The sequence below is a fragment of the Dama dama genome, chromosome 11 (assembly GCF_033118175.1).
Source record: "Dama dama isolate Ldn47 chromosome 11, ASM3311817v1, whole genome shotgun sequence".
NCBI lineage: Eukaryota > Metazoa > Chordata > Mammalia > Artiodactyla > Cervidae > Dama > Dama dama.
The window spans coordinates 101497914-101516006 of record NC_083691.1 but is presented as its reverse complement, the minus strand read 5'-3'; the positions used below and the strand labels follow the sequence as shown (position 1 = coordinate 101516006).

Below are 18093 nucleotides of genomic sequence, written 5' to 3'. Positions count from 1 at the left end.
GAATATCAGGGTGAAAGTTTTTTTTTTTCAACCTTGGGTATGGATCCTCAAGTATTCGTTTTATTAACATGGTGATTCTTTAAACTGCCAGATCCATTTTTTAACACACAATACACTTTATGGCATATCTGCATGATGTGTTTCACAATAAAAAACCATTTATAAGGAGCATTCTTGCCATGACCGCCTCCTCGCCATCTCTCCAAGGCCGGGCAGGCCTGCGGGTCTGAGGGGGACACCCCTCTGCCACTGTCGGCACTCTCCCTGCCTTCCACGCTGACCCAGCCACATCAAGTCCTGGCCTCGGTCACACAGCAACTTTCTGGATACCCCACTGTCTTCTCCCCTTCCCAAGTGTGGCGTACGGTACTGCTGGTCCTGCTCAGTCACTGAGTCACTCTGCGACCCCATGGACCGTAGCACGCCAGGCTCCCGTCATCCACTTTTTCCCAGAGCTTGCTCAAACTCACGTCCATTGAGTCGGTGATGCCATCCAACCATCTCATCCTCTGCTGCCCCCTTCTCCTTTTGCCTTCAGTCTTTCCCAGCATCAGGGTCTTGATTTGGAAACTATAAACAAGAATGTATTGCAGAGAACTCTGCTTCCAAAACTGGAATCTCCCTTCATCCCAAGTTTCTGCCCAGTCTGGTGAGTCTGTTTAGGAAGGCATGGTGACTTTCTAGAACATGCATGGGGCCAAGTGACCACCCAGAAAGTGCCCGAGGTTGGGAGTCAGGCAGCCTGAGCTGGCCCCTCAGCTCTGCCCCTAGCGGGTGGCACACCTGATTCTTCCTCCACTCTCCCTGGGTGTCTCTTCCAGGACTGAGCGACACCTTTGCTCTCTTGCACTTGACCTTCCAGGTCCACCTCCATTCAATGTGCCATCCCCAGATTACCCACTCCACCCTGCTCCCTGCTCAGGGCTCCCTGGCCTCACCTTTGCCCTGACTGTGAACTTGGTGAACATACCTTGACAGTTGTGGAGTCTTTCTGCAAAATGATCAACGCCGAGGAAAGTCTAGGTAAATGAATATCTAAACTACCATGACCAAGTTTACACAGTTGATCACTGGGCTGGACTCAAGAGCCCTTCATGGCTTTTTGAACCCTGAAGCTGGGTCATTGATCCCACTGACCAGACATACGCTTTCCCTTTGAAGTGTCTACAGAGTGGACGTATTGAACCAAAGCTAACTTGTGGATGGGTGGGTGGGGGCATTTGAATATTAGTTGGTTGCAGCCAATGCTTAGTTTGGCAAACATTTTTTTTTTTTTACTTTAGCATTCAGCAAGAGTTTATTAAGTGAGTTATGTTCTCTTTAGTTTCTGTTCCACAGTTCCAAATAAATGGTGACATGATGACAAGTGACAAAAGTAATGAAGATATGAGAAAGTGGCCCACAGAAAATTGTGATATAGTTGAGACCACATTAAAAAGTTAATATTACAAGTTCTCAGGACCTTCTAACTGAAATAACTGTCCTGTAGGTCTGCAGACCCTTAATGAGGATCCCAGCTCAGCTAGCAAGGGCAGGGGCCATCGGCTTGGACTTGCTCTCCCATCCATGGCATAGAGCCTGGTGTGGATGCCTTAGATGAGCCTGTGTGTACACCCTACCCCTGCCAGCACCCGTGTGCTGTTGGGCATGTTGAGTAGCCTGTCTGAGCCTTCATTTCATCAAGCATTGTATGGGGGTCCCTATCTCCACTTCACAAGGTTGAAGGGGCTTACACGAGATCATCGAGGTCACCCACCAGCCCAGGATGTGGCACTTCATTGGCCCTCAGGCTGAGTCAGCTTCTTCCTGCCTCCCTTTATCTGTCTTTCCTCCACGCTCCAGCACTCACCTGTGTAAAGGAAACTGTGTGCACGCGTGTGTGCTCAGCTGCTCAGTCGCATCTGACTCCTTTCGACCCCATGGACAGTCGCCCACCAGGCTCCTCTGTCCATGGGATTTTTCCAGGCAAGAATACTAGAGGAAGTTGCCATTTCCTCCTGCAGGGGATCTTTCCAATCCAGGGATCAAACCCACGTCTCCTGCATTGGCAGGGGGATTCTTTACCACTGTACCACCTGGAAAGCCAAAGGAACATGAAGCTACCAGGACATCAGGTGTCTCTGATGATCCCAGGAATTAGGCAGTCCCAGGCCCAGAACCCATTCTGTTCTCTCACTTTGTGGCCTTGATCAGGGGACTACCCCGTCCTCAGAAGCCTGACCCCAGGCGAGCCCTTTACCCAGCACCCTGGCCTCATGCAAAGAGCCCCGGCTGAGGTCTGAAACCACGGCAGGTGAGAGCCAGGAGCCACGGAGCCTGAACCTAAGTTTTGTGGAGGCAGAAACAGACCTCCACTAGCTTTGTTCACAGTGATGATGTGCTGGGTGAAGCACAAGCTGAAATCAAGATAGCAGGGAGAAATTCCAATAACCTCACATATTGCAGATGACACCACCCTTATGGCAGAAAGTGATGAAGGTCAAAGAGAAGAGTGAAAACGAAGACCATGGCATCTGGTCCCATCACTTCATGGCAAATAGATAGGGAAACAATGGACACAGTGACAAACTTGGACTCCAAAATCACTGTGGACAGTGACTGCAGCCATGAAGTTAAAAAGACACTTGCTCCTTGGGAAAAAAGCAATGGCAAACCTAGACAAAGTATTAAAAAGCAGAGATTTACTTCGCCTACAAAGGTCCGTGTAGTCAAAGCTATGGCTTTTCCAGTAGCCATTTATGGATATAAGAGCTGGACAAGAAAAAAGGCTGAGCACCAAAGAATTGATGCCTTCAAACTATGTTGCTGGAGAAGACTCTTGAGAGGTCCTTGGACTCCAAGGAGATCAAACCAGTCAATTCCAAAAGAAATCAACCCCGACTATTCATTGAAAGGACTGATGCTAAAGCTGAAACTCCAATACTTTGGCCACCTGATGCGAAGAGCTGACTCATTTGAAAAGACCCTGATGCTGGGAAAGACTGAAGACAGGAGGAGAAGGGGACGACAGAGGATGAGAGGGTTGGATGGCATCACTGACTCAGTGGGTGTGAGTTTGAGTGAGCTCTGGGAGATGGTGATGAACAGGGAGGCCTGGCGTGCTGCAATCCATGGGGTCACAAAGAGCTGGACACGACCAAGCGACTGGACAGCGGAAGAGACAGGCCCGGGAGGACAGCACAGGGGTGCCCCGTTTGTCAGCGTCGCAGCCCGCCTCACGCGGCCTTTTTCTCACATTGCCCTGTGCTCGCCTAGGCATCCTTCCTGTTGGTTTTTGGTCATTTCCCTTGGATAGTTATTTCCCTGTGAAAGCAATGGATGGCTTCATGGGGATCCCCTGAGAGAAGCCAGGTAAATTTTAGAACTGGACTTAAAAGATAAAATAGCGCACTGTGAAGAGCCGCCTGTGGACAGAGCCTGTGGTGGCCAAGTGGCAGTGGCAGTCGCCCAGTCGTGTCTGACTCTCTGTGACCCCGTGGACTGTAGCCCACTAGGCTCCTCTGTCCAAGGGATTCTCCAGGCAAGAGTACTGGAGTGGGTAGTCATTCCCTTCTCCAGGGGCTCTTCCTGACCCAGGGATCAAACCAGGGTCTTCTGCATTGCAGGCAGATTCTTCACCATCTGAGCCACCAGGGAAGCCCGTTGGTGATAAGAGATGCCAGCAAAATGATGGCAGGGGTCTGTTCTGCTGACCGCCAGGCTCGCTGACCGCCTGGGCTGTGCACACATGAAATGTGGGCCTCTGTGCCCTCAGGTTTCCTTCCTACTGAGAAAGTCTCACAGATTCCATTATTCGGTCACAGTTTTGTACACAGCCTAGGAGTAGTCTTCAGGTCGACAGCCAGGATTGATGTGGGAATAACATCCCCAACTAAGAGTTCAGCTCAGGGTGGGCAGCAGGGCTGTAGCCGATGTGTCCTCAGCGGGCATGGGTGGATGCCCTGAAGGTTCCGTTCTCAGACTGGCCATCAGCTCCTGCTCTTTTTCTGCCTTAGCCTTTGGAATCTTGGACATGCTTCCTGGACTCTGGAACTTGTCCCCATCATGACCTCCCCAACCAGAGAAGCCCGCTGGCCAGGCAGGTCACCGTCGGGGGCTCTGCATCGCCTGAGAAGTTGGAGGCCAAGAGCATCAGGTGAGCTTAGACTCATCCTGGACGCTGCCTGAGTCCAGGCTCACAGCATTTCTGGTACTTAGCACCTGCCACGGTGCCTGGCGCACAGTAGGGCTGTTTCTCTTTGAGTAGCGGAGGGATGGGGCGTGTCAGAGCTGGGAGGCACAGGAGCTTTGCTTGGATTTCATGAGGCTGAGAAGGCGACGGTGAGTCACTAATATCACACAGCTGGTTGGGGACCATGCTCAAAGCGTTTCAGGATGCATCTGGCACGCAGCCAAGCAAGTTTTTATCGATCTGTGCAAAGTACCAGGCCCTGTGTTTGAGTGAAAGGTCCAGTCCAGAATAAAACTGTCTGGAGAAAGAGAAGTACTGTCTGGAGAAGGAGAAATACCATCTGACACCCCTTATATGAGGGATCTGAAAAGAAATGATACAAATGGACCTATGAAACAGAAACAGACGCACAGACTTAGGGAGTGAACTTGAGGCTGCCAATGCGAAGAGTGAGGGGAAGGGATAGTCAGGGAGCTCGGGATGGGCATGTGCACACCGCTGTATTTAAAATAGATAATCGGCAGGACCTGCTGCCCGGCACAGGGCACTCTGCTCAATGTCATGTGGCAGCCTGGGTGGGAGGGGAGCTTCGGGGGGAAGGGACACATGTGTGTTTATGCTTGAGTCCCTTTGCTGCTCACCTGAGACTGTCACAGCATTGTTACCTGGCTTATCCCAATACAGAATAAAAGGTTTTGTGTTTTTAAGAAGAGAGTAAAGCTGTCTGTTTTTTGCCTTTACAGGGCACAAAGTCTGTTATGACAGCAAAGGTTAAACAAATAAATAGAAATAAACTGTGTACAGTAAGCGCTAACACAGTGGGTGCCCAGGTCTGGAGAGAGCTCTCTCAGGAAGTGAGGTTTAAGAGAGAGTAGTGTTGGCCATGTGAGGAAGTGAGAAAGGGTCTCTGATGACAGAACAGCTTGTGCAAAGGCCCTGAGGAAGCCGGCCTGCATTCTGGCAACTGGGGAAAAGAGAACAGTGGGAAGAGGCAAGGCAGAGACGTCATGGGCCATGTCACCACGGGCCTCAGGATGGGTAGGAGTTTGGGTTTTCCGTGACACGTATCAGGACACCCCAAAAGGCCCAATGATGGGGTAACATGGTCCAACTTGCATTTTATAAAAGGCAACCCAGCTACTGTGCTGATTGAAGGGAAAGACAGGGAAGCTGATGGCTCCATAGGAGATGTTTGCACAAGCTGGTGACGGACGGTCCCTGTCACTCACCAGATGTGTGATCGTGACAAGCAACAGGGTTTTTCAGCTTCCGTTTCGTCCATGTGACAGGGAGGTCACGGCTCACAGGACTGCTCTGGGGGGCTGCACAGCACCAGTGCGTGCGTGCTAGGTCACTTCAGTCGTGTCTGACTCTTTACAACCCTACAGACTGGAGCCTGCCAGCCTCCTCTGTCCACGGGATTCTCCAGGCAAGAATACTGGAGTGGGTTGCCATTTCCTTTTCCAGAGGACCTTCCTGACCCAGGGATCCAATCCATGTCTGTTGCGTCTCCTGCATTGGCAGGTGGGTTCTTTACCACCGGCGCCACCTGGGAAGCCCAGGGACACTGCCATTCTTTCCCACAAGACCTTGGCTTTTTAAAAAAAAAAAAAAAATTAATTAACATGGTTGCTCTGGATCTTAGTTGTGGTTTGTGGGATCTAGTTCCCTGACCCCCTGCATTGGCAGTGCAGAGTCTTAGCCGCTGGACTACTAGGGAAGTCCCTCCCCCTAGCTTTCAGTAGGAATTATTCAGGACCCAGGAAACTCAGACTTTAGACACTGACTTCCCTCTTTGTCTTCAGATGGAGAGAAGCTCTTTATCTTAATGCAGTTGGTGCTTTTTGTGTCTTGCTGGCTCAGATTGTAAAGGATCTGCCTGCAGTACAGGAGACCTGGGTTCGATTCCTAGGTTGGGAAGATCCCCTGGAGGAGGCATGGAAACCCACTCCAGTATTCTTGCCTGGAGAATCCCATGGACAGAGGAGCCTGGTGGGCTACAGTCCATGGGGTCACAAAGAGTTGGACATGGCTGAAGCAACTCAGCACAGCATGAGTCCTTCTTCCCTACCACAATGTCATGAATATATGTCTCTTATGGCTGGAAAGTTTCATTTCTGCATTCACTTTTAGTCCACCTGGAATTTGGGTCTGACTGTGAAAGCCAGCTTCCCACTGCTTGGCTGTGTGACAGTGAACATCTCAGGATCCCCGTGTCCCCACCTGACGGGTAAGAGGTTAGGTTAGGTCAACTCCGAGGCTTCTTCCTAACGTGCAGTTGTGAGAACTCAGTCCTCCTCTCTGCAGCCTGAAACCACAGTGATGTTCCAGCCGGTGTGAAGCTAAAATCAATCCACAGATTTCCAATAGCCCTACAAAGATGCAGTCATGTTCACACAGGGTCGGCCGCCCTCCCGTCTCTCGGCCTTTTCTCCTCCACAAATGAAAGAAAGCACAATGAGGCAGGTTTCTTAATGACCACTTCCTGGCTTTTAATCATTCCTCTTTGACATTTCAGTTTTAACCATACTGCACGTACCAAGCCAAGTATGCAGGAGAGGCCTCCGTAACTAGAATTGTTATGAACACCAGATATCTGACTTAACTGGCATTTCTGGAGGCTCCAGTTTGCAGGACTTGTAAGTATAATCATTAAAATCTTTCAAACTTGCACTGAAGGGGCCTCAGAGGTACCATCTCTGTGCAGGTTAGTGATCACCTCAGTGGAACTATGTCTCTGGAAGCAAGTGTCTGATGATTAAAAAAAACATATACACAAGTAAAAACGCAGTTTCCAGTTTTCACCCTGATTGTTGTCACAGAATGGAAGGTGGAAGACTCTGTGGCAGGCCAGTTTGCTGGGGGTGACCCAGCCCAACGGGTCTCAGGGTAGGGGAAGGTCCATGAAGACCCCATGTGGAGGAAGGGCCAGATGGAAAGAAGCCAGTGTTCAAAGGGGCTGTGGGGGTGGTATGAGTAAAGAAATGCACCCCAAGCTCATTTAAGGGAAGAGGTGTGCCCATGATCATAGTACAGGGTCTGAGAAGGATGGTGTCTTGAGGGACTCAAGGGTTGGGAAGGAGAGTGGGAGGGTATCTGGAAAGAAAATCTCCAATCCACTGGGACCCAGATCCTGCCCAGGCAGAGGCCGGGTGGTCTCCCTGCTCTTAGTGGGAAATTCATCTGGAGAGGGAATTTGACTGACAGTGGACTGGGCCATGGAGGGCCCAGATGTTTGATCAAACATTGTTCTTAGTCTGGTGTTTCTGAGAGGGCTTTTCTGAATGAGTTCGGAGTTTAAGATTGACAGACTGAGTAAAGCAGATTGCTCTTCCTAAAGTAGGTGGGCCTCATCTCATCAGCTGAAGGTCTGAGTAGCCCACAAAGGCTGACCCTCTCACAAGGAGGGCACTGCTCCTGCCCGCTGCCTCTGAGCTGGGACTTGGGTCTTTTCCTGCCTTTAGACTTGAGAGGAAGCACAGCTCCTCCTGGGTCTTGCCCATGCTGGCTTTCACAGTGGCACTCACACCACTGAAGCGCTGGTTCTCAGGGTTTGGGACTTAGACCAGGACTACATTTGCGGTCCCCTTGTCTCTAATTTACTGAATGGAGTTATTGGAACCTGTCAGCTTCTGTAATCATGTGAGCTGAGTCCTTACAATAAAGCACTCTCTGTGTGTGTGTCCTGTGGGTTCTGTTTTTCTGGAGAACCAGACAAGAGAAAGATCCCATGGAGCGTATGATGCTTAAGACCCATGTCTGTGATGGGGAGGCAGCTCTCCGACCAGAGGACATCTGGGCTGAGCCAATGCCCCAGGAGGTCTGCATGGCCATTTCACACCAGGAGCCACAGGAGAGCCCTGCTCTGTGCTCCGGGAGCATGCTGCCTGGGTGTCCATGGAGCCTTTTGTGTGCGTGTGTCCAGTCTCCGTGCTCCGCAAGGTCAGTGGTTCGGCCCTGGGGCAGTCCTGAAGCCTTGGTAGGTCAAGGCTTAGTCCAAGGCTGAACAATGCTCAAGTGTGGCTTTTCAGTTAATGGGGTCTGAGGTGGCTGTCAACACACAGGGCCAGAGGACCCTGAGTCCTGTGACCTGTGGTGACAGAAAGGGCCTGCACCCCAGATATTTCTCTCCCCCAGGGCAGGCAGGAAGGCCATGCCCGCTGTCCTTGTTTTAAGTTAAAGCTTCGAGGTGTCCCCTGTCCCCCAGGCACATGCAGGGTCAGGAGGGGCTGCTTAACCAGACAGTGTGTGACACCAGAACAGCCTTCCTCCAGGCCTGGCATCGGGACTTGCTGTTGCTATTTTCAAATGATTTCAAGGCTGGTAGAAACCGAAGGGGCCTCTCCAGGGCTGTGATTCTCTTTCACCTGAGACTGACTTGCAGAGGAATGACTCCAGCCGAAACCCAGGCAGCCTCCGCCAGCCGTGGGCATGCCCCGGAGGGCTGCCGCTTGCCTTGCACTACCCCTGGATCACTCCTTTACTTCCAGAAATCTTTGTTCAGAGCCGGGTGGCAGGAGGTGTCAGCAGAAGACAAGAGGACATCACCTCTTGCCCTGCCTGTCCCGCCACAGACAGTGGCAGTGGGCCGTGCCAGGCCCCAGTGAGTCCCCTGGGGCCTGGCACGTGTCCCCACCAGCCCTTGCCCTGGTCCTGTCTGCTCTTTCTCCCATCAGTGTGTGTCCACCCTCGGTGAATAACTTGGTGACATCAGCCGTGGTGTGGATCCCGGCGGCACTGGGTCACGCCTTCCCGTCTCTGTTCTGATGGTCCTGCATGTCCTTGGACACCAGGGCTGCATAGACATAGGACTCTGAGGCCTGAGGACCTTTCAGGGAACTCTGACCTCCTCTCTTGACACAGGTGAAAAGTTCCAGAAGAACCCGGCAGTGAGGGGATCAGAGATACTCTGTGTCCGCATACATCCTCTCCAGGGTGCCCTCACGGAGCTGCCACTCAGTAACAGGCACCTCTCATGCCCCCCTCACCTCCCAGCACTGCTGTGAGTCACATGTTCATGCACGTGCTCACACTGTCCACGTGGGGCTGAACAGTGTCCCCCTAAATCCACGTCCACCCAGAACCGCAGAATGTGACCTAACATGTTTGCAGATGTGGTTAGTTAAGATGTGTTTGTGCTAAGTCGCTTCAGTTGTGTCTGACTCTTTGTGACCCAATGGACTGTCACACACCAAGCTCCTCTGTCCGTGGGATTCTCCAGGCAAGAATACTGGACTGGGTTGCTGTGCCCTCCTCCAGAGGATCTTCTCAACCCTGGGAAGAAACCTGTGTGTCTTATGTCTAATCTGCATTGGCATGTGGGTTCTTTACCACTAGCACCACCTGGGAAGATAAGGACTTCCTAAAGAGGCAGGTGGTGTATGCGTGATTTTATTTTGAAGGTCATATATATCCAAAATACACTAACAGCTTATACTGCTCAATACCAAAACAAAAAACAAACAAAAAAACCACCCAATCAAAAAATGGGCAGAAGACCTAAATAGACATTTCCCCAAAGAAGACATACAGACGGCTGACAGGCACATGAAAGGATGCTCGATATTGCTAATTATTAGAGAAATGCAAATCAAAACTACAATGAGGTACCACCTCACATCAGTCAGAACGGCCATCATCAAAAAGTCTATAGACAACAAATGCTGGAGAGGGTGAGGAGAAAAGGGACCCCTTCTCACTCAAAGGGAGCCCTGGCATGCTGCCTGGCGCATGGCAGGCTCGGCAAATGAGGTGACCGCCACAGGCTCTGCTGTGAGCCCTCTTGTGAGGCCTCCTGCAGGCCCCTGTCCTACGGTCCACACCACTTCCATCCTTCCTTGCCAGAACTGTCTGCATCATGGGAAGCTGCAGGCTTGTCCTGGTGGGAAGGCAGAGGCCCTTCCAGGTTGCCTAGGCAACCAGAGGACAGCTTGTGAGCACCTGGTGATGAATGACAGCTCTCCGTAGTCCCTCACTCCTGGGTCACGGTTCAGACCTGGAGCCAGCATGCTGTGACCATGCTTCCACTGCTGGAGCTTCGGAATAAAGGCATGCTGGGTCACTCTGGGGCTGAGCGGGGCAGAGATACCTGTTGTGCTATGAGACTGTACTGGAGCTCTGCTCTCTGGAAAGGTCTGGAAAGAAGGCAAGGAGGCCTCTTGCTTTCCTGGTGGCTCAGATGGTAAAGAATCGCCTGCAATGCAGGAGACGCCGGTTCGATTCCTGGGTCAGGAAGATCCCCTAGGTCAGGAAGATCCCCTGGAGAAAGGACAGGTTACCCACTCCCGCATTCTTGGACTTTCCCGGTGGCTCAGTGGTAATGAATCCCCCTATAGCGCAGGAGACCCAGGTTCTGTCCCCGGGTCAGGAAAATCCCCTGAAAGAGGACATGGCAGCGCACTCCAGTAGGCTTGCCTGGAGAATCCTATGGACAGAGGACCCCTGGCAGGGTCCACGGGGTCGCAAAGAGTCATACACCACTGAGCGACTAACACACGCAGGCCTCTTGCCTAGACAACCGCGGCAAAGATCCTCCTCCAGAGCCTGCAAGGAAGGGCTTGTTGAGAGACCCGAGCACCTTGTCCCCAGGGTCACCAGCACGTCCCTGGTGTAGCCACACAGGCTCTATCCAGAGCCGCAAGCAGGCCTGGCCTCACTGGCATCTAGTCTGGACACCTCCCAGGTCCCCAGGTCCAGCATGACCCCACTTCCAAGGGCTCTTCCAAATGTAATCACCATGCCCCAGACACACGGCTTGAGAATCACTCCTTCAGGTAATATTCTCATTAAAATATGGGCTTCATTTGATGGATTCCTGATACTTGTGTGACAAATATCTGATATTCATTTAAGGTGGATTTTTTTCTTATTGTGGTAAAATCTATATAACATAAAGTTTACTATTTTAACCAGTTTTAAGTGTACAGTTTAAGGCCCACTATTTCTTTTAACAGTAAACCATTTTTTAAAAGTCTTTATTGAATTTGTTACAATGTTGCTTCAGTTTTTTATGTTTTGGTTTTTTGGCCACAAAGCCTGTGGGATGTTACCTCCCCGACCAGGGACTGAACTGACACCCGCTTCATTGGAAGGCAAAGCCCTAAGCACTAGACCACCAGGGAGGCCCCAGACCTGTGATTTGTAATGAACCTTAATCTGCGGACATTTAGTAAGGCTCGGATAGGCTGAGGAAGTTCACCTCTGCTCAAGGGCTATTAAAGGGCCGGATGGAGATTGAAACCCAGGCTGGCTGATCTCAAAGCTGTGCTTATCGCAACGACAGTGAGAACCAGAGGAAGAACAAAAAGAACAAGTAATATTTATGGAGCCTTCACTATGCGCCAGGCATTGTTCTAAGTCCTTAAACAGCTTTTGTCTTCGTTTGTTTGTTTATCTGGCTGCGTCCGGCCTCAGTTGCAGCACGTGGGGTCTCCCTGTGTTGTGTGGGCTCGAGCTGTGGTGTGGCTTGGTTGCTCCACAGCGTGTGGGATCTTACTTCCCTGACCAGGGATCAAACCTGTGACCCCCGCATTGCAAGTCAGAGTCTTAACCCCTGGATCACCAGGGAAGTCTCTGTTCTAAGTACTTTAAATAGTATATGTATTTATAATGTCACAGATATTTATGTCTAAAATCTCATTTATGTATAAATATATATACAATTATATGTATATACACTCTTATATAATTCATTTATATTTATATATATAATTTCATATATACACATGAGTATGTATATAGATACATCTGTGTATACACATAAAACCTAATTTAATCCTTAGGTCAACTCTGTGAGGTAGGCCTCATTTTTATCCTACTTTATAGATGAGGAAACTGGCCTAGTGAGTTGAGCTGCCCAAGATCACGTGGAGGGTTAGGAGCTGGGAATCTAGCCCAGACTGGCTGGGGGCTGTTGCTGTCACCTCGCCCAGACCGCCTTTGTCATGGGCTGAGAAGAGTGCGTTGGTGGTGTCTGTCCTGAGACCCTGCCATGGCACCCCCTCCAAACAGAGAGGCAAAGAGACTGCCCACACTGGGCCATGTATGGGCCTTGGTCCCTCTCAGCTAATGGGAAGCATGGAGAAAACCATGTCTGGCTTGGAGCTGAGCCAGGGCAGAGTGAGACGCTCCAGGCACCCAGAGGCCGGGCCATGGGCATCTGTGTGCTGAGTGCTCTGGGAGGAGAGCCCGTGGGTGTGAGGCTTGCAGAGGGAACCACCCTTGAGAACTGACCCGTGACCCTCAGCTCAGCACCAAGGTGCCTCCCCAGAGATGAAAGTATTAGTCCCTCAGTCTTGTCTGACTCTTTGTGATCCTATGGATGGCAGCCCATCAGGCTCCTCTGTCCATGGGATTCTCCAGGCAAGAATCCTAGAGTGGGTAGCCACTTTCTTCTCCAGGGGCTCTTCCTGACCCAGAGGTCCAACCTGGGTGTCCTGCACTGCCGGATTCTTTACTCTCTGAGCGACCAGGGATGGGGCCCTCACATAAATCAAAAACCAGCTAAACCTTTGGTAGCCTAGGCAAGGCGGTGGTGGGGAGACACCGCCAACAGTCCCCAGGTCCTTCGAGACAATTCCCCATCCTCCCGCAGGCCCTGGAGTGGAGGGGGAGCGGGGAGCAGGGCCTGGCTGGGTGTGGGCACTGTCTCCCTGCAGCGGCAGACTGGCTGGCCTGCAGCAGCCACCGTGCTGACCGCAGCCACCGCCACGGCAGCCTCGCTGTGAGCTGCGGGCAGCCTGTGAGCAGGGCATCTGGGGCGGGGGTGGGGAGAGGCTCCCGGCTGGGGTCTGGAGAGCCCGCTGCTCCGCAGGGCCCATATCTGTTGCCTTTTAGCTGCATCGGAACATGAGATTTCTGGCTCCGTGTGTTTATTTTCTGGTTCTGGCTCCTGGCCTGCGTCTCCATTCGCCAGCAGCACTGGAGCGCTGGGCTTCTAGAAGCGTGCACCTGGGAGCACTCAGGAAAATAAAACGCAGCCAGGAGCCGGGCCCCAGTGCTCGTGGCTTGCTTCTGCTGCAGGAGAAGCTGACACAGGGCACCGGCCTTAGTGCCGCCTGCCTCTCTCCCTGAACGCAAGGCTGTAACCATTTAGGGGATTTCCTAGGGCCTTTACAGAAACCTCCTATTTTGATTGGACCTTCTAAGAGTCCCATATGCGGGAGATGTTTTTCTTTGCTCCCTTCAACACATAGCAAGATACAGGAGGAGTGAAGTATCTGCCTTTTCTTCTCTGGTACCCAAGCCCTCACTAGCTCATACCCAGCAAAGCCCTTGGCCTTGAAGCTGCCTCTCCTGGCTACATGGCTGAGAAACAGGAGATGGGCGTGAAGATGGGTCTGGGAGGGGCCCTTCTCTGCTCTGCCCAGCTCCAGGCCCCACTCGCAGAGCCGAGAGAGAGGGGCCTGAAGACCCTAACCTGGTCAGCCATGTGGGGGGCTGGCTGTGCTTCACTGCATGAGGAGGCAGACAGAGCTTAATGCTCCCAGCTTACCGAGGATGAAAGACCCCTGCCCTGACGCTGGACACCCTTCTGGAAGCATCCCGTACCCACTGCGTGTTTGCAGGCTGGCGTGGGTAAGGACAGGGTGAACAAAGGCCCTGTCTGTTCCAAGCCCAGCTCAGACCTCAATGGGGCTGCATATCGCGGGAAACCTGGATCATGCCTCTGGGCCCTCACTTCCAGATCTAAAGAACAGGCGCTGTACTATTTACAGTAGCCAGGACACGGAAGCAGCCTCAATGTCCCTCAACAGAGTAACGAATCAAGATGATGTGGCAAATATACACACAATGGAATATTACTCAGCCATAAAAAGAATGAAAACAGTGCCATTTGCGGCACCATGGATGGCCCTAGAGAGTGTCATACTCCGTGAAGTAAGTCACACACAGAAAGACAGATATCATATGATATCTCTTATATGCAGAATCTAAAAAAAAGGTACAAATTTTAAAAACATAGAGTCACAGATGTAGAAAATAATCTTATGATTACCAGGGCTGGTGGGGTAGATACTGGGAGATTGGGATTGACACATACACATTGCTATGTATAAAATAGATAACTAATAAGGACCTACTATATAGCACAGGGAACTTGACTCAAAACTCTGTTATATATGGGAAAAGACTCTAAAACAGAGTGGATATATGCATATGTATAACTGATTCATTTTGCTGTACGCCTGAAACTAACACAGCGTTGTAAATCAAGTACACTCCAGTAAGAATATACATTCTTTATATAACAGAGTCATATAAACTCCAAGAGCTGACTCATTTGAAAAGACCCTGATGCTGGGAAAGACTGAAGGCTGGAGGAGAAGGGGACGACAGAGGATGAGATGGTTGGATGGCATCACCAGCTCAATGGACATGAGTTTGAGTAGGCTCCAGGAGTTGGTGATGGACAGGGAGGCCTGATGTGCTGCAGTCCATGGGCTCACAAACAGTCAGATATGACTGAGCTACTGAGCTGAACTGATATATATGTGTATATATATAAAGGATGGGCTCATTGTGCAAACCCTGGCGGAATGGTTGGGAGATGAGACGATGCACCTGTGGTGGGACCCTGCACAGACTGGGGGGCCATGTACGTGCACAGCTCTTTCAGGAAAGAGTCTACAGCAGGCTGTGCTTGTGATGTATGCTCACCTGCTAGACCGAATTTCAGGTCTGAAACATGGTTGTGGTCCAACCAACTCAACAGCCCCCCAGAATCCAGAGCAGCCCGGCCTTCTGTGATGTCAGCAGAGAAGCAAGCTGGGCTCTGGCTGGGGGTGTGGATGCCCCAGCCAGCAGCAACCTGAGGTTTCCAGACTGATCCCAAGAGAGGGGCCCAGTACCACCCACCTCCCACCACTGCCACACACAAATGTGTGTACGGACACAGATGTGTGCATCACACTCATTCACACACACACAGACAAACCCATCCATACACAGAAACACACTCACACCTGTGTTCACACACAGACATGTGCACACACACCCATTCACATAGACATTCACACATGCTCACATGCAGATACACACACAGGCATGCAAATTCACACACATACAGTGAGATTGAAACTGTTGTTGAACTTGAGTTGAAACTGTGTCCAACTCTTTGTGACCCCATGGACTGTAGCCTACCAGGCTCCTCTATCCATGGGATTCTCCAGGCAAGAATACTGCAGTGGGTTGCCATGTCTTCCTCCAGGGGATCTTCCCCACCCAGGGATCAAGCCCGAGTCTCCTGCTTGATTCTTTACCATCTGAGTTATACAGAGACACACTCATTCACACATATTCACACATGAACACATATATGCACAGATTGATTTTCACACATTCACACACAGAGGCACATAGACATGCAAATTCACACACACACATATACAGAAACTCAAACTCACTCATGTGTACACCTGCACACACACAGTTCACACATAAACATATATCTACACATACAAACATTCAGACACATATACATATGCATAGGCACACACAGACACGCTCACTCAAGTGCACACACATACACACATAGACGCTCACACACACCATCAACAGGACCGAGTTGACACACAGCGTTGGCCTTACTTCAAAAAACTCTGACATCTGCCATCACCTCCTCCTGTTCCACTCAGATGCCAAGAGGTGTGACCCAGGGCCGCCTTCGAGCAGCGGAGTCCCATTGTGGGGCACTTCCAGGGAAGACTCGAGGCCGAGCACAGTCACGGGCGCTGTCCAGCTGGGCTTCGTGGCCTCAGGCCTCTTGTCCTCCAGCCATACACATCCCTCCGTGTGAAGTGGACCCTATAGCCGCAGGAAGAACGGTGCAGTGTTGGATCTGCTCACCCACTGGCCAGGCCTAGTATGGCACTCGTCGTGAGTTGTTGCTTCCCGAGCCCCCATCTTGGGGGGGTCACTGGTCACCCCAGCCTGCTGCAGGCTCTGGAGCGGCTGTCCAGAGGGCCCACTAGCTGCCACGCGAGGCCCCTGAAGCTGGTGCAGTGAGGTCACGGGCGTGAGAGATGGGAGACTGGCTAAAAGTTCCTGTAATCTTAGGAGATCAGCCAAAGGAGAAGCAAGGTAACACCCAGGTGTTTAGGGCCAGGAGCCTCTTTCCCATCCCTGTCCCTACAGTTGTGTGATGCTCCTCAACAGGGCAGACACGTAGCCTGTCCCTCCCTTCTTGGCCAGGTTCCAACCCTGCCTCCCGCAGTCTGGCAGCTTGGTAGGGTACCTTTTATCCAATGGCTGTTTCACCTTTAATCTGACAAAGCCAGTCCATAAAAGTCATTACCTGCTGAGGGACAGAGAGCAGCAGGACAAATACACGTGTGCCCAGGCGTGTACACACACGCACACACATGATCATTAGCATGCTGGGGTCAGTTCATGGCAATGGAGGAAATGAAATACACTTGTTGGAGAGAAAACTCAGCCACTGCCCTACCATTCCCATCATACAAGAGACGAAGCCCATGGTGTGTGTCCTGTGGTTGGTAGGTGGGGGCTTCCCAGGGGGCTTAGTGATAAAGAATACACCTGCCAATGCAGGAGACATAAGAGATGTGGGGTCAATCCCTGGCTTGGGAAGATCTCCTGGAGCAGGAAATGGCAACCCACTCCAGTGTTCTTGCCTGGGAAATCCCATGGACAGAGGAGTCTGATGGGCTACAGTCCATGGGGCCGCAAAGAGTCGGACACAGCTAAAGAGACATCACAAGCACACATGCACAGTCTGTGGATGAATCACAGGACTCATTTGACTTCACCCCTAAATCATCCTAGAGGGCCACCGGTGCAAGTTCCCAAGTTTCTTGCAGACTCTACAGATCACCAGAGAAAATAAAACAACCTTTCTTTGACTCAAGACCACAATGTGGAAAAAGTCTTTCCCGGTTGGAAAGGGGGGAGGGGTAGGCAGGGGCAGGAGCCAAGGAAATTTCTTTAAGGGGAAAGGATTAAAAAAAAACGGAACCCTCATAACTCTTTCCCCAAACTGACAAATTTGACTTGTCAGATGCAGGTTCAGCTTATGGACAGCCCACTCACAGCTGATAATCTCCATGGTAACTGCTGTGTCACATGACAACACAGCAGTGTGGAGACAGCCCTGCTGGCAGATTCCACGGAGTCAGCCTAATTAACAAGCGCGGAATAGAGACCTCGGTTTAAATCACCGGCAGATGTTCTTGAAGAATGAAGATATTCTAGCATCTTCTCTTCCCATTCATGTGTCTAGATTGGGGTGGGGTGGGGTCGGGGGCGGAGCTGCAACCTGGTACCCCCTCATCCTTTGTCCTGATCATCTCCCCAATACCAAGCAGCACTCTACGTGCGGCTCTTTGCGGCACCCTGTCTGGAGGAAAACTCTTCAATTCTTCTCTTGAGGCTTTTAAAATATCAGAAATTGTGAGAGAGAGAGAGTCAGGAATATGCTTCTGATGGATCCCAATAGCTCTTTTGATTTAAGATGATAAAATTCTACTTCTTTAATTTCTCACTGCTTCTCCCTTAAAAAATACAAGTATGATGTATTGAAAGCTCTCTGTCTGTGATGACATTTTGTTCTCAAATAAGAAAATGCTGTCTCCTTCCCAAGAGGTATCTCTTTAATGTAGGTCTGGTGACTTGATGAAAGTGGGAAGAGGTTGATTTTCATAGGCTCAAGGAGTGAGATGCCTTTTGGCTGCTCAGAACCTCTGTGACTTGTTCCAGTGAGGAGGTGACCGGGCTGCTGGTGGTCCAGCCTGTCAATGGCTGCACCTTCCACTGCCAGCCTCGACACGTGGGAATCTGTGCCTAGGCCACTCAGGCAGCTTCGTTTGTCCCAGACTCCAGCATTTCGCTCTGTCTGCCCTGGGACAATTGCCCCATTGTCTCCAGGTTAATAAAGTTTCTGGTCACAACACAATGATTTCAAA

At 51.0% G+C, this 18093-nt stretch overlaps 1 long non-coding RNA gene across 2 annotated transcripts in view; it reads left to right on the top strand.

The window, feature by feature from the left end:
- LOC133065227 (uncharacterized) overlaps positions 1–18093 on the top strand; it is a 269805-nt gene that overhangs the window by 189393 nt on the left and 62319 nt on the right. For both annotated transcript variants that reach the window (XR_009694871.1, XR_009694870.1), the window contains exons 4-5: positions 3996–4135; positions 6690–6810. This is a non-coding gene — a long non-coding RNA (uncharacterized LOC133065227). The remainder of the gene's footprint in view (positions 1–3995; positions 4136–6689; positions 6811–18093) is intronic.